The sequence below is a fragment of the Gossypium arboreum genome, chromosome 13 (genome assembly GCF_025698485.1).
Source record: "Gossypium arboreum isolate Shixiya-1 chromosome 13, ASM2569848v2, whole genome shotgun sequence".
In the NCBI taxonomy this organism is placed as follows: Eukaryota; Viridiplantae; Streptophyta; class Magnoliopsida; order Malvales; family Malvaceae; genus Gossypium; species Gossypium arboreum.
In genome coordinates this window covers 30,529,321-30,546,700 of record NC_069082.1, presented here as the reverse complement: position 1 = coordinate 30,546,700, position 17,380 = coordinate 30,529,321, and the positions used below count along the sequence as shown (strand labels likewise).

Genomic DNA, 17,380 nt, shown 5'->3' with positions numbered 1-17,380 from the left:
ATGGTGTCATGATGTGATTATGGATTGGAAATGGGAATGTTGGTCACATGATCAGCCATTGGTATGGTTAAAATGATCATATATGAACCTATGTATGGCAAGACTAGTTGGTTCATGGAGACTACAAAATAGGTAAGACCTACCTTAAAACAGATGCTGCCAGCTGCAGTGACGTGAATGTGAAAAATCACCAAAATTTGTAGGAATGGTATTAAATAGTGAATAAGCTATGTAAATGAACCTTGATGAGTCTATTTTCATATGGAAGAAACGAAATGGTCATAGGAGTTACATGTTAAGAGATATTAAAGCTATTGTGAGACAGGGCCAGAACGGTTTCTGGGTCCCCTGTCGTAAATTTAAAAATTTACTATAAATTATCCAGAAAGAATTAGGAGTCGTTCCTTATATGTACAGATTCCATTTTGAGTCTAGTTTCATTAGAAACAAACGGCACCAGTATTAAATCCCTGTACAGAGAGATATTCAAGTTATAACGCACGAAGGTCAGAGCAGTCGATCCCTGTAACATGGGTGACTTTAACTAATAAACTGTACCAATTGGCCCGACCAAAAATTCTAGAAATAAATACATGGATGGATATATGAGTCTAAATTCAGGGAAAATTTACGAAACCAGTTTCTGAGTTTTGAAACTCGAGATATGATTTTTAAGGCGACGGTGATGCAGTTTTCCAGCCTGACTGGAAATGTCAAATTGGTGGGCAAAACATGTGAACTTGGCTTGTTAACCCCTCGTGTCCGACACCGGCGATGGTCTCGGGTTCGGGGTGTTACAATTTTATTGGTATCATAGCCACGGTTTAGTCGATTCTAGGACTACCGTGATGTGTTTGGGGTCTAGCTATACATGCCATTAAATGATGAATCGATAGTGTGGTGATTTCTGACAATTTGACTTTGTGTTTGTTTATAGCAATGGATCCCGATCCCAACCGAGGATAGCTGATGATGTGGAGAGTGTGGCGCCTGCTCCCGCGCAAGGGACAGCGCCGGTGGACTCTCAACCTATGGCCAGCAATCCGAATGACGAGGCTAGGCAAGCCTTTTATAGTGTGATGAACGAATGGTTTAATCAATACATTCGAACTAACACGGCTGTTCCACAACCTCCATTCCCGACAAATGCAACCCCCGCACCTACAATACCTTCGGTGACTGACCAAATAAGGTCAAGTAAACCCCCAGTCGATAGGATTCGAAAACATGGGGCCACTGAATTTAAGGCTACGGATGATGATGATGCCGAGCGAGCTGAATTTTGGTTGGATAACACTATCCGGGTGCTCGATGAGCTATCCTGTACACCCGATGAGTGCTTAAAGTGTACCATCTCCTTGCTACGTGAGTCCGCCTACTATTGGTGGAGTACTCTGACTTCTGTGGTACCTAGAGAGCAAGTGACTTGGGAATTCTTTCAAACCGAGTTCGAAAAAGTATATCAGTCAGAGATTCATCGACCAAAAGCGAAGGGAATTCCTTGACCTTAAGCAAGGTTCTATGTCAGTTACCGACTACGAACGAAAATTTGTGAGGCTTAGCCGATGCAGCGAGAATGCATTTCGTCCAAAGCCATTATGTGTAAACGCTTGAGGATGGGCTGAATGATGATATAAGGATGTTCGTTGGCATTCTCGAGATACGAGAGTTCGTAGTACTTGTTGAGCGAGCTTGTAAAGCCAAGAGCTTAGAAAGGAGAAACAAAAAGCTGATGTGGGAACGGAGAATTCGAAAGAGGTCCTCGGAAAGTCTCTTCAACAAGCATCAAAGAGATTTCGAGATGATGCGAGCCGGTCTAGAGGCGTTTGGGCTTTTCTAGACGAGGACGCGATCGACCCCGTGACCACACGAGTCACTTCGATCGCCGATGGTGGAAATGATCGCCGAGAGAGGCGGAGTGTCCACATTGTGGCAAATGGCATTCGGGAGCTGTTGGTTTCATGATCGCTCCTGCTATAAGTGTGGGTCGGCCGACCACTTTATGAAGGATTGCCCGAGGATGCTTGAGCAGAATGTAAGTCGAGTGGAAACCCGGTGCTACCATTTCCGAGGTAGGCCACCTAGAAATATGGGCAATGTCGTTGGCGGTCGAGAGGATCTAGAGATGCTACCATCGATCGAGGCTCGTGCTCCTGCAAGGACTTATGCCATCTGCATGACGTGAGGATCTGCCTCTCTAGATGTCATTACCGGTACTTTCACTCTTTTCAATACTAATGTGATTGCTTTGATTGACCTGGTTCTACTCATTCTTATATATGTGAAACCTTAGCATCCAAAGAAGACTTTGCCTATTGAGTCTCTCGAGTTTGTAATTCGGTGTCAAACCCTTGGGTCATTACGTGCTTGTCAACAAAGTGTGCAAGAAAAGTCCCTAGTGTTCGAGGTTCTTGTTTTTCGGCGGACTTGATGCTTTTGCCGTTCGATGAATTGACGTTATTCTTGGTTTGGATTGGTTGACCATGCGATGCGGTTGTAAATTGCAAAAGCAAGACTATCGATTTGAGGTGCGCGAATAACGAGATAATTCGGGTTGAGCCTACGGACTTAAAGGGTTGCCACCGTAATATCAACAATGTTGGCGGAAATATGTAAGAAAAGGGTGCGGCGTACCTTGCGTCGTGCTCGATGACAAGGAATCGAAAAGAAACCCGAATCTGTGCCGTGGTTTGTGAATACCGGATGTGTTCCCAAGAATTGCGGGTTTACCACTGTTCGGAAATAGAATTTGGCATTGAATTGGTACCGGTACCACTCCAATTCGATAGCTCCGTATCGTATGGCACCAACGGAATTAAAGGAGTTGAAAGCTCGGTTGCAAGAATTGGTGGATAGAGGTTTTGCTCGCCGAGTTGTTCGCCTTGGGTGCGCCGGTGTTGTTTGTGAAAAGAAGGATGGAACCATGCGGTTGTGCATCGACTATCGTCGACTTAATAAAGCGGCGATAAAGAACAAATATCCGTTACCACGTATCGATGACTTGTTCGATCAACTGAAGGAGCCTCGGTGTTCTCGAAAATAGATTTGAGATCGGGCTATTATCAATTGCGAATCCGAGATTCGGACGTGCCCAAGACGCCTTGAGCGAGATATGGTCACTATGAGTTCTTAGTGATGCCGTTTGGGCTTACTAATGCCCTGCGGTATTTATGGATTTAATGAATCGGATCTTGAGACCATATTTGGATCGATTCGTAGTCGTGTTCATTGATGACATCTTGGTCTATTCAAGAGATGAGACCGAACATCTGAACACCGCGGTTAGTGCTGCAAATTTTACGGATAAGCAATTATATGCTAAGTTCACAAGTGTGAGTTCGGTTAAGAGAGTTAGCTTCTTGGGTCATGTGGTATTCGTGATCGGTATTCGAGTCGACCGAATAAAATTTCAGCCATACTTAATTGGAAGCCTCAGAAATATTCTGAGGTTCGAGCTTTTTGGGGCTTGCTTGGTTATTACCGACGATTTGTAAAGGTTTCTCAACGATAGCCACGCCGATGACGGCTACTCCAAAAGGATGTTAAGTTCGAATGGACGGAGAAATGCCAAAAAGTTTCGATCAACGAAAACTTATTTGATGAAGCCCCAATTCTAGTGCAACCCGAGTCCGCAAAGAGTTTGTCATCTATAGCGACGCCTCCCTACTTGGGTTAGGTTGTGTATTGATGCAAGAAGGTCGAGTTGTGGCCTATCGTCGAGGCAATTAAAGCCACATGAGAAAAATTATCCGACTCATGATCTCGAATTGGCCGCCATCGTGTTCGCCTTAAAGATTTGGCGACATTACTTATTTAGTGAAAGGTGCCATGTGTACTCGGATCACAAAAGTCTCAAATATTTGATGACCCAAAGAGACTTAAATCTGCGACAAAGACGTTGGCTCGAGCTGTTAAAGGATTACGAGCTGGTCATTGACTATCACCGGGAAAGGCGAATGTGGTTGCGGATGCCTTGAGTCGTAAATCATTATTCACTTTACGACGATGAATGTGCACTTGTGCATTCGATCGACAATGTGTTAGTGGCTGAATTGAAAGCCAAACCAGTATTGACACATCAAATTCGAGAAGCTCAGAAAGTCGACGACGAGTTGGCTGCAAAACTGACTGAGTGTGTTCCAAACAAGGATTCGGAGTTTCAAATCGATGATGACGATTGTTTGAGGTTCAAAAGTCGTCTGTGTGTTCCAAAGAATTCGGAACTCATTTCGATAATTCTGAATGAAGCCCACTGTAGTCGAATGGCAATCCACCCGGAGTACGAAGATGTACAACGATTTGAAACGTCGGTTTTGGTGGCATGGTATGAAACGAGACATCTCCGACTTTGTTTGAGATGTTTAATATGTCAACAAGTGAAAGCGGAACATCAAGTGCCTTGAGGATTACTTGACCAATCACGATACCCGAGTGGAAATGGGATCGAGTCACAATGGACTTTGTATCCGGACTGCCATTGTCAGCAAGTAAGAAGGATGCGGTTTGGGTCGTGGTAGATAGATTGACTAAGTCGGCTCACTTTGTCCCCGTCGTGCGGATTTTTCAATGGACAAATTAGCCGAATTGTACGTTCTCGATTGTGAGATTACACGGGTGCCTATTTCCATCGTGTCGGATAGAGATCCGAGATTTACCTCGCGATTTTGGAAAAAGTTGCAAGAAGCTTTGGGTACCAAGTTGCATTTCAGCACCGCCTTTCACCCCCAAACCGATGGTCAATCCGAGCGGATAATTCGAGATACTTGAGGATATGTTAAGATGTTGCGTCCTCGAGTTTAGTGGTTCATGGGAACGGTATTTGCCGTTGATTGAATTCGCTTACAACAACACTTTCAATCAAGTATTAAGATGGCACCTACGAGGCCTTGTACGGTCGTAAATGTCGTACACCATTGTTTTGGGTGAGCTCGGTGAAAGCAAGATTTTCGGGTGGATTTGATTAGAGATGCTGAGCAGAAAGTGAAAGTAATCCGTGAAAGTCCGAAGATAGCCTCCGATCGTCGAAGTCGTGCGCGGATCTGAAGCGTAAGGATATCGAGTATCGGTGGGTGATAAAGTGTTTCTCAAGGTATCGCCTTGGAAAAAGATACTCGAGTTCGTAGTAAGGGCAAGTTGAGCCCGAGGTTCATTGGCCCATATGAGATATCCGGCGAGTCGGTCCAATGGCATATCGTTTGATTTTGCCCCCTGAACTCGAAAGGGTTCACGATGTCTTTCATGTTTCGATGCTTCGACGCTATAGATCCGATCCATCGCACGTGATTAGTCCATCAGAAATTGAAATTCAAGCCAATATGAGTTATGAGGAAGAACCGATTCGTATCCTATCACGGGAAGTGAAAGAGTTGCGAAATAAGCGGGTTCCGCTAGTGAAAGTGTTATGGCTCAAGCACGGGATAGAAAAAGCTACTTGGGAGACCGAGAACTCTATGAAAGAGCAATATCCAAACCTATTTACCGGTAAGATTTTCGGGGATGAAAATTTCTTAAGTGGGGGAGAGTTGTGACGTCCCTAATTTGACCCTAGTCGGGAAGTGGTGTCGGGACCATTAAACCGAGTCTTATAAGTAATTAGAAGTTATATTCTATGTTTATGATGTTAGCAAATGCATGTGTGAAAGTTGCATACATTAATTTGACCATTTCTATGTGAATTTATTTAGATGGACTTATTTGAAACATGGTTGAAAGGTGATAGGCCAATCTTCAAAGGTCTAATAGTACATGCATGCAAAAGAATGGTTTTGCATGTCAATTTACCCAAAGAGAAGAAGTGGCGGCCATGGTGATGAATATGGGCAAAAGAAAACATGTCTTAAACATGTTTTGCTAGTGGTGCATGTTAGAAATAATAAAATAAGAGTATGGAAAAAAAAGAAAAAAAAGTGTTCATCTTTCACCATAGCTCTTAGCCGAATGTCCTAAGGAAAGAAAAGAAAAAATTTTGTTCATCCATTTTCACTTCTTGGCCGAAATACTAAGGAAAAAGGGGGAGGATTTTTGCTTCATGCTTGGTTTGGAAGAGATCTAGAAGGAGATTTGGCTAAGTTTGCATCAAGATTAAGGTATGTATGAGGTTGTGTTAGGAGTTTCATGCATGTTTTGGTTGCTAACTTGATGTGCATGTTAGCCATGGCTCAAATCTTTGTTATGCCATGGAAATGGTAATTGGCCAAAGTTGTTATGGTGATAAAGCCATTGCATGCTAAGTGTGAAGCTTGATGATGATGCATGCAATGATGGATTGTCTACTCTTGAGATTTCTTTGTAGCCATCTTGAGTAAGACTTTGAGTTTTCTTTTGTTTAACCTTGATTGAAGTTGAAAGGGCATGATTGTCATATTCGCCATGATGCATTCATGAGCATGGTTCATGCTTCTTTCATGTTAGTTAAAATTTGTGTTTTGGATGGCTATGGACACCTTGAAATTGCCATGCTCATATATGTATATATATGTTTGCACATGATGTTTTGGCTATGAACTAAGTGATGAATATGTTTGTTTAAAGAAGAAGATGTTGAAGAATGATTGTGAAATTGCAAGCACATTCGGCCTAGCACACATATGAGTGCTTGATGCTATATTATAAGTTTTGAGCTACAATATGCAAAGCATTAACTAGTAAAATGCATGCTGTTTTTGTGAGGTATTAAGTGCATAATTGGCCTCAACATGGACATGAATATTCGGCCTTGGGTAGCCTATTGAAGGCCTTAGCTTTTCCTTGATGCTCGAATAAATTGTATTGAATTGCTTGATGTAGTATAAAATGTGCATGACCATTGTGTATTCAAGCTAAAGAGTGGCCATATGACCATTTAAACTCCTTGTCATATTCGGCCATAAGCTAGCACAATGAGGTTTTAATAGATTGAATTTGTTTGAATTAGCTCAAGAGCTAAGAGGGCCACAATTGGACAAGGGGAAGGAAAAAGTGATCGAATAGCCGTAAAAGCCGTTCGACAACATCCGAGGTAAGTCCTCAAGAAGTGACCTTAATTGAATTATGTGGAATGAAATATGGATGTATTGATTATTGATTTATGTGTGTATGAGTATTGAATTCTACCCGGCTAAGTCCCGAAGGCGATTATGCTAATGATTATAATTGTGTTTGAGCCTTAGTAACGAAAATGAAATATGTATGTCCAATGATTATTGATGTATGTGTGCATGAGAAATTGAATGATATCCGGGCTAAGCCCCGAAGACAATTATGCTGAAATTATATCCGGTTAAGACCGAAGGCAATTGTGCTAGCGGCTATATCCGGCTAAGACCAAGGCATTCGTGCGAAGTCATTCTATCCGGCTAAGACCGAAGGCATTTGTGCACATGCTTATATCCGGTTATATTCCGAAGAATCTTGGGCTGGAGGTGAGTGTTGGTTGCTGTAATAAATTCAATTAGTACACTCGAGAAGCCCAAAGAATAAGGTACGTTTATATGTGCATTGGAAAGTCGACATGTTTGAGCAACATTCGCTCAATCGACTAATGAATTTCAGTTATTGAATTGATTGATACTTTGTGAAAGTATATAATGATGAAGTGTGAAGTAAGAATGTGTATTATTGAAATGATGCATTTGGCTATGTGAATGTATTGCTGTAATTAGAGTTGATTATATTCCTTGAGACTTACTAAGCATAAAAATGCTTACCCCGTTACTTTGGCTCTCTGTTATATAGATTACGCTCGATAGCAATCGGATTCGGGATCATTAAAGTCGAAGTCATCCACACTATCAACGCCTCTATTTTGGTATAAATTTTGTTTGAACTTTGAAATGGCATGTATAGGACTACCCCTTGTTGGTTTAAAAATGTGGTGATGTATATGTATACGGCCATGCGAAAATGGCTCGTAAAAAGGAAGCATGAACTTAGACTATTTGTGGTTTGTATGTATATATATGGTGTCATGATGTGATTATGGATTGGAAATGGGAATGTTGGTCACATGATCAGCCATTGGTATGGTTAAAATGATCATATATGAACCTATGTATGGCAAGACTAGTTGGTTCATGGAGACTACAAAATAGGTAAGACCTACCTTAAAAATAGATGCTGCCAGCTGCAGTGACGTGAATGTGAAAAATCACCAAAATTTGTAGGAATGGTATTAAATAGTGAATAAGCTATGTAAATGAACCTTGATGAGTCTATTTTCATATGGAAGAAACGAAATGGTCATAGGAGTTACATGTTAATAGATAATAAAGCTATTGTGAGACAGGGCCAGAACGGTTTCTGGGTCCCCTGTCGCAACTTTAGAAATTTACTATAAATTATCCAGAAAGAATTAGGAGTCGTGCCTTATATGTACAGATTCCATTTTGAGTCTAGTTTCATTAGAAACAAACGGCACCAGTATTAAATCCCTGTACAGAGAGATATTCAAGTTATAATGCGCGAAGGTCAGAGCAGTCGATCCCTGTAACATGGGTGACTTTAACTAATAAACTGTACCTATTGGCCTGACCAAAAATTCTAGAAATAAATCCATGGATGGATATATGAGTCTAAATTCAGGGAAAATTTACGAAACTAGTTTCCGAGTTTTGAAACTCGAGATATGATTTTTAAGACGACAGTGATGCAGTTTTCCAGCCTGACTGGAAATGTCAAATTGGTGGGCAAAACATGTGAACTTGGCTTGTTAACTCCTCGTGTCCGACACCGGCGATGGTCTCGGGTTCGGGGTGTTACAAAATGTGGTATAATTAGATTTATGGATGATGGTATATTAACTTAACAGGTCCGGTTACTAAGTGGTAAGTAATGAATATGTTTTATGATTGTTTTGGTTGATTGTATCGGTATGGGTTCAAATGGTTAATGATGGTAATGATTAAGTATATTTTGGGTTAGTTAATAGAATAAAAATATGAAGTTTAGGTATATTAATATAGATATGAATTAGATGTACACTGGAGTGTTATCTGTGTTCAAGTGTTCAGTATGGCTTTTATTTTTAGGATGAATTGCGCACATATATATATATGCATCATTAGTATTTTTGGCCATGTTATAATGTATTTAAGTTTCATATGTGATTGCATAACAATTAATGTAATATGATTCAATTGGTTTTATTATGAACTTGTGCAGAAGTTATCAAATGATATGTTTGGTATACGATTAATGAGATAGAAATTGGTATATATTCGAAGTATGAAGTGTAATGATATATAATGGAATATGATTTTAATTATGAAAATGGCATTAATATGATGGATATAAGGAACTGAATATTGGAAGTATTACATATGTGAACATGTCTTTGATATATACAAGTTTGGTTCGAATTTAGTAATTATGGAACATAATCAGTTGGGTTTTGATATATGTTCGTACTGAATTAGTTGGAATTTTTGAAATGTGCTTATTTGCAATATATGTTCAGTAAGGTATGATTATTTCTGAATTGGAATTATGACCCATGTATTCGAATTTATAATAAATGAATTGTGGATATTTGAAATTTATAAGTTTTAAATGTTTATTAATTCTTGGTGTATAAAAGGTGAGGAATGAGTGTGCTGAACTGTGTTTTATATAGTAATGCCTCATAACCCTAATCCGGTAACGGATACGGGTTAGGGATGTTACATTGGGAATAATTTTCCCAACATTAATGGACTTTTCTGTCAAAATTGCATATAACAAGAGCATCCGTTCCATCGAGATGGTGGAACTATGTGGGATAGGCATAAAACTGTAGCAAATAAAATAAAACCATACCTTTGCTACTGGTTTTAGGTATTCCCATCGGCAAGAATGGCTCCCAAACTTTCTTATAATCTATTGGGATCCCAGATTTTGCACAACATCAAACAGTTGTTGAAGAAAATCCCAGTTGATATTGTTCATCATAGGGTAGTACTCATCTTCTTCAACAACAGGTAAGTTAAACAAATCATTGATGGACTTAGAAGTAAGAGGTACCCTTTTCTTTCGAATGATGACCTTAGTAGAATCTTGCATAGTCAAACTAGCATAGAATTCTCAAACTAGTTCATCATCGAGAAGTGAACGAGATCACAAAATCATTCCTACTTGAGAGCATTGATTTTCTTTCTAATCGTTATAGGAACAACCATCAATCATGACTTTTCAAGTTAAAACCTTTTTCTGGCATCATAGGTTGATGCTTGAAGATTGAATTAAATCTCTCTTTCACTTCTTCATTGATCAAAATCGGGTTTTCAGGAGTAGTCTTTGAAGATCTAGTTCTTTTGCAAGACATGGTATCTTTTCTTGAGAATTTGCCAAAGTTTCTGCACAAGGGGGAAAAGAGAAATCAGCAAGGTGGGTAAGGACTTGCTACGATGAAAATCTTGTGATGACAAGGATGGTGCGGTAGTAACGATAGCGTGTGACAGCATCAGCGGTGTGCAACAACGACAACAACAATGTGCAGCAAAAATGTTGGTGCTTTGGTAGTCTTCTTACAGCGAAAATAGGTGATTTTTCCAAAAAAGGGAAGAGAAACTAGGGTTTCTTTCGGGATTTGAGGCTAGCGGCACCAAAAGGGAGATTTAGGGACTTTTAGGGTTAAGCAAATTGCTTTGAGGGATATGAAAAATAGTAGAATGAAGAGGAGTTTATATAAGGAAGAATTAAGGTAACATGTAACTATATTAGGGTTACTTGGGCGGCAAGTAATGGTAGTGGGGGAAAAGTATGGATTTTTCCCTTCTTTTTTGCTATCTTGGGCCTCAAACTTAGATTGTATTTATAAACTTACTCAAGAAAAAAAATTGATTAGTACTTGGGCCAAATTTGACCCCCTTTATTAACATAAAAATTTAAAATTTAAACAAAATAAATGAAACTTAAAAATTTTAAATCTTAATTAGAAAATTTCTTCTTAACAAATTACATTAAATTAATTCCCAGGAAAGATTAAAGGGGTCACAGCTGTCCTAAAGTAAAGGGAGAACCTTGCTGCTTACTTGCTATATCCCCGCGTTCTTGCACGGCTCGGCTCGTTTTTCGAGCCCTACTTCTCCCTTCCCCCTCTCCCTATTCTTACCGTCCAAAACAGGCCTTTAAACGTACCTCCGTAATTGTCGTATAATTTAATAGCTCCATAAGGATAAACTCCGTAGATGGTATAGGGTCCTTCCATCAGGATTTAAGCTTCCCAAGAACAAAACCTTCTAACCTTCTTTAAACTCGCGACGTTGTATATGACTATCATGCCATCTCTTTGATCTTTCTTTACATATTTTGGCATTCTCATAGGAAAACAACCTCAGCTCTTCCAACTCATTAAGTTGTAACATCCTTCTTTCATTGGCTTGCTTAATATCAAAGTTCAACTACTTCAAAGCCTAGTGAGCTCTATTCTCCTACTCTAATGGCAAATGACATGCCTTTCCAAAGACTAATCGATAAGGAGTCATTCCTAACGTTGTCTTAAATGTTGTTTGATAGGTCCATAATGCATCATCGAGCCTTCGAGATTAATCTTTTCTACTAGGGCGTACTACCCTTTCAAGGATACCTTTGATTTCACATTTCACTCTTTCAACTTGCCCATTAGACTGGGGGTGATAGGCAGTAGCAATCTTGTGCTTCACATCATATTTTTCAAGCAACCATTTAAGCCATTTGTTCACAAAGTGAGAACCTTGATCACTAATAATAGCTCTTGGTGTCCCAAATCGTGTAAACACATGATTACGTAGGAATCGCATAACTACCTTAGCATCATTTGTAGGGTATGTTTTAGGTTCAATCCATTGGATACATAGTCCACAGCAACAAAATTGTATTTTTTCCCATACGAAGAAGGAAACGAGCCTAAGAAGTCAATGCCCCATACATCAAATAATTCAATCTACAAAATGTTTGTCAAGGGCATCTCATTCCTCCTTGATATATTTTCGATCCTTTGGCATTTATTACAGTTCTTCACATAAGCATAAGAATCTTTAATAGTGTAGGCCAAAAGAAACCTGCTTCTAAAAAATCTTTGTTGCAGTACATGAACCACAAAAGTGTCCTCCACTTGGAGATGAATGGCAATGATACAAGATCTCAGCAATCTTCCTTTCAGCTACACACTTTCGAATTATATTATCTGCACACTGTTTAAACAAAAACGGAACCTCCCAAAAATAATACCGCCTATCATGAAGGAATTTTTTTCTTTGTTGGTATGTCATTTCTCGAGGAATTATTCCACATGCAAGATAATTAGCAAAATCAGCAAACCAAGGTGTTTCATGAATTTGACTTACCTCAAATAAGTATTCATCTAGGAAATTCTCGTTGATAGGAGCACATGATTGAGTTACCTCAAATATGTGTTCATCTTGCTCCAACCTCAACAGATTATTAGCTATTTAATTTTTGACACCTTTTTTTTGTCTTGGATCTCAAGGTCAAATTCTTGGAGTAAAAGTATCCAACAAATTAGCCTCAATTTCGCATCTTTCTTCATGAGCAAGTATTTAATGCCTGCATGGTCAATAAATACTGTAACTTTGGTACCTATAAAATATGAGCGGAATTTGTCAAAAGCAAAAACTATAGCAAAGAGTTCCTTTTCAGTTATCGTATAATTGAGTTGGGCTCCCATCAAAGTTCTACTTGCATAGTAAATAGGGTGAAACACTTTGTTTCTTTTTTGACCCATCACAGCTCCAACGGCATAATCACTTGCATCGCACATCAACTCAAAAGGTGAGCTCCAATCAAGTGTAACAATTATTGGGGCTGAGATTAATCAATTTTTTAAATCTTCAAAAGCTTCTAAACATGCTTTGTTGAAATCAAACACTGTATCTTTCTCTAACAACAAACACAATGGTTTAGAAATTTTCAAGAAATCTTTGATAAACCTTCGGTAAAAACTGGCATGGCCTAAGAAACTTCTAACTCCTTTCACATTAATTGGGGCCGGTAATCTTTCAATTACGTCCACCTTTTCTTTATCGACTTCAATTCCTCTCTTTGAGATTTTATGCCCTAAGACAATCCCTTCATTAACCATAAAATGGCATTTTTCCTAGTTAAGGACAAGATCCGTCTCTTCGCATCACTTCAGTACCTTAGCCAAATTACTCAAACAAATATCATAAGTGTTGCCAAAAATAGAAAAATCATCCATGAAAACCTCTACAAAATTTTCAACCACATTAGTTAATATTGCCATCATGCATCGTTGAAATGTTACAGGTGCATTACATAAACTCGCATAAAAGCAAACGTATCGTATGGACAAGTAAAGGTTGTTTTATGTTGGTCCTCTAGAGCTACAACTATTTGGTTATATCTCGAATAGCCGTCTAAAAAATAATAGAATTCATTACCTTCCAGTCGGTTGAATCTTTGATCCATAAAAGGGAACGGAAAATGGTCCTTCTGAGTGGCTTTCTTCAACTTCCTATAATCAATACAAATTCTTTCATAACTTCCTTTCTCACAACTTCTTTCATAATAGGATTGAGCGTCCTTTACCCATTAATTCGAGCTCTTTCACCTTCTTCTAAAATAATCTTATGCATACAAAAAGAAGGGCTTATACCTTAAATATTAGCTATAGTCCAACCAATTACTTTCTTAAATTTCTTTAGAATAACAATTAGTTGCTCCTATTGGTCTTTCGTCAGTTCTGCTAAAATAATCACAGGCAAAGTGGAACAGTCACCTAAATAAACATATTTCAAATGGGAAGGAAGTACCTTTAGTTTGAGTTTAGGTGGTTTTTCAATTGAAAACTTGGGTTGCACAAAATCTCTGACTTCTAACTCCAATGGTTCAAACCATGTGGATTGAATTAAATTTCTCAAATTAGCTTCCATCAAAGCCATGTTTTCTTCACCTTTTTCATCCTCCAAAGGGTTAAAATCTAAGGCTTTCTCCAATGGATCTTCTTCAAAATTGCTTTCCATAGAAACCAAGGTTTTATCTCTTCCTTAATTGAAAACTCTTCTGTCGGATTCGGAAATTTCATCTCTTTAAGAATTTTAAAGGTTACCTGATCATCTTGAACTCGCATGGTGAGTTCACCTTTCTGCATATCAATTAATGTTCTTCCCATGGCTAAGAAAGGTCTTCCAAGGATGATCGAAACTTCCTTATCTGCTTGAAAATCTAAGACAATGAAATTAGTAGGTAAAATAAATTTATCAAATCTTACCAAAACATCCTCAATCTTTCCCATAGGATGTACTAAAGATCGATCCGCTAGCTAAAGCATCACAGTTATAGGTCTTACTTCACCTATCCCCAGCATTTTGAAAATAGACTTAGGTATTAAGTTGATACTCACCCCTAAATCAAACAAAGCTTTACCATAGTAAAATTCACCAATGTTACAAGGTATAGTAAAGTTTCCTGGGTCTTTCAATTTCGGTGGCAATTTATTCTGCAAGAATGCACTGTACTCTTTTGTCAAGGCAACAATCTCATACTCACTCAGTCGTTTCTTCTTGGACAGTATATCCTTTATAAACTTGACATAATTTGGCATTTGTTCTAAAGCCTCCACCAACGGAATATTGATGTGTAACTGTTTTAAAACATTCAAAAACTTCTTGAATTACACCTCCTGTTTCTAATTGTGTTGTTGCAATTTTTGCGGATATGGAGGGGATGGAACTTTCAGTTGAATTGGATAACTCTTCTAAGTAGGTAAATCTACATCCAAAGAAGATGTTAAAGTATTTGATTCTTTGTCAGTCTTTGCAGATTCTGACTCTTTTGGTGTAGGAATTTCAACAGCTGGTTGATTCTTCTCAATGGGATTATGTTCAACATCAATCAATCGGGGTTCCAGAATTTTACCACTTCACAATGCCACTGCCTTGATATGTTCTTTACCCAAATTTCTTGGATTCTCAACATTGCTCGGCAAGGTTTCTTGCGGTCTATTACGAAGCTCCGTAGCTAACTGACCCATTTGGTTTTCCAAATTTTTCAATATTGCTACTTGGCTTCGGATCAAAGCGTCATTCTTTGCCATGTACGCTTTCAACAAGTTCTCCAAACTATTTGATGCCTCAGCTTGAGGTGGTTTTGGAGCTTGTTGATTAAACCCTTGAGATCGGTTGGGTCCATACTGCAATAAGTTGTTGTCCGGTCTATTTCCTTGGTTGCTCCGAGAAAAATTAGGATGATTATTCCATGAAGGATTGTAGAAGTTGGTCTGGGGTTCTTGTCCACTCCTATTTTGATGTTAGTTCCCTACATAGTACACTAACTCGGGATTTGATGGACAATTCTCAAAAGAATGACCTTCCCCACAGTACAAACAGGAAACTACTTCAAGTGGACTTGATGGCTGAGCTGCAAAATTATTAGCACTATTAACAGTAAACTGTTTTAACATAGAGGAAATAGATGATACTTGAGCCGATAACGAAGTGAAGGCGTCAACTTCATACACTCCAGCTACACGTCTTCTTGAAGCTGTTCAATTTGTTAGCCATTGATAGTTATTACTCGCGATCCTCTAGATGATCTCATAAGCCTTATTATAAGACTTAGACAAAATTGCACCATTCACAGAAGCATTTACCATCAATCTTGTATGTGCATTGAGACCATTATAGAATGTCTCCAACTAGATACAATGAAGAATCTCATGATGAGGACACTTACGAAGTAACTCCCTAAATTGCTCCCAAGCCTCATACAAAGACTCGTCATCCAAATTTTAGAAAGTTGTGATCTCGTTCCTCAACTTAACATTTTTGCTAGGCAAGAAATACTTAACCAAAAATCTCTCTACTAATTCTTGCCATGTAGATATGGAACTTGGTGGCAATGAATTGAGCCATGCTCGTGCTTGATCTTGCAACAAGTACAGAAACAACTTCAACCTCAGTGCATCTTCAGTCACACCAGCCATCTTGAATGAATCACTCACCTCTATAAATAATCGAAGGTACAGATGTGGATCTTCCGTGGGCACACCACTGAATTGGCCCACCATTTGGATCATTTTAAACATCACTAGTTTCAATTCAAATTGGGTTGCCTCAATATCTGGCTTTCTAATTCCTGGATTTAACTCACTGAAAACTAGCACAGCATATTGTCTGATGCATCGATCCTTATCATCGGCAATTAGGATGGGATTTCGTATACAATCGGCTCCATTACCTTGGTCTTGATTCTGATTTCCAAGGTCCATCTCAACTTGTCTTTACTCAGTAAATATGCATTTTACTTATCCTTATTTACTAAGGGTTTCTTAGCATTCGTGCGAGGTAATGTGTTAGGTTTGAAACAATTTAATCACACAAATCTAACAACTATGTAGATAACAGAGCTTGGTTAGAGTTGTTATGCAACCTGCAATTTAATCGAGTTAGGATCTAAATTGAGCATGCACATTTCAATTATGTGTCCACTAGCTGTCGTCTGGTTAGGATCGCTCAGCTAATTCAGGTTCATTTCAAACATGTATGAATAAAATACAGATTGATTTTAATTGAAAATATGATCGATTGAGGCACAAATATTATAAGCATGAATCAAATAAATATTATTTAGTCAAAGCAATCATCCTAGCTTAAATAAAATTAAGCTAACTTTGTTGTAACAAGAACAAAGGAAACATAGCAAACATTTTCAAACTAAATCAAAGAAAAGAAAGATTAAACCCAAATCAAAGTGGTTGTCACTCAAGACTCTGACCGACGAGGCTCTTTGGCTCCTTTGCCTTGCTCCTTTGTTGATAACTCTCCAATGTGGCTGACTAAGGGCTCTTTAAGAGGCTTAATTGCTAAAATCTCTATGAAGAGATGATGCTATGCGTAGGGAATGGAAAATGCTAAAAAGAAATGAGAGAAAAGAGAGAATGATGAGGGATGAGGGATGAGGGATGATTAGGAATGGTGAAATGAAGTCTTATTTATAGGTTAAGAGGGGATAGTAGTTGATATACACTCGTTCATCATTTGAAAGAAAGCTTCTTTTGCCTATACACCCGTTCATCATTTAAAAGAAGGCTTTTTTTGCCTCCTCACCTCAGCCGTCAGATATGGGCCTTCTACTACTACTAGATATAGCTCGTTGAATGGAAGCTTGAGCAGTGCTCTTAACTCTCATATTCACCTCTAGCTTGGTTGGATGACATTACTTAAGGAAAGCACTTTTAAAAATGGTTTGGAGATATCACACTATCAAAAATTATATAATGGCATGTATAGCTAAACTGATACTTACTACGTTAGTTTGAGAATCGACTAAATCATAGCTCTGATACCAATAAATGTAACATCCCTAGCCCGTATCCATCGCCGGTACAAGGTTATGAAGCATTACCGAAGTTTACAGAATAATTTCATGTAATTCATGTCATTTGTTATTCATAACTAAAACTAATCAT

General features: G+C 38.6%; 1 non-coding gene across 1 annotated transcript; it reads left to right on the top strand.

Moving 5' to 3' along the window:
- The first annotated feature begins 15,623 nt into the window (after positions 1-15,623).
- LOC128287454 (small nucleolar RNA R71) lies at positions 15,624-15,730 on the top strand. The gene has a single exon (XR_008278154.1). It is a non-coding gene; the product is annotated as a small nucleolar RNA R71 (small nucleolar RNA).
- Positions 15,731-17,380: the final 1,650 nt, after the last annotated feature.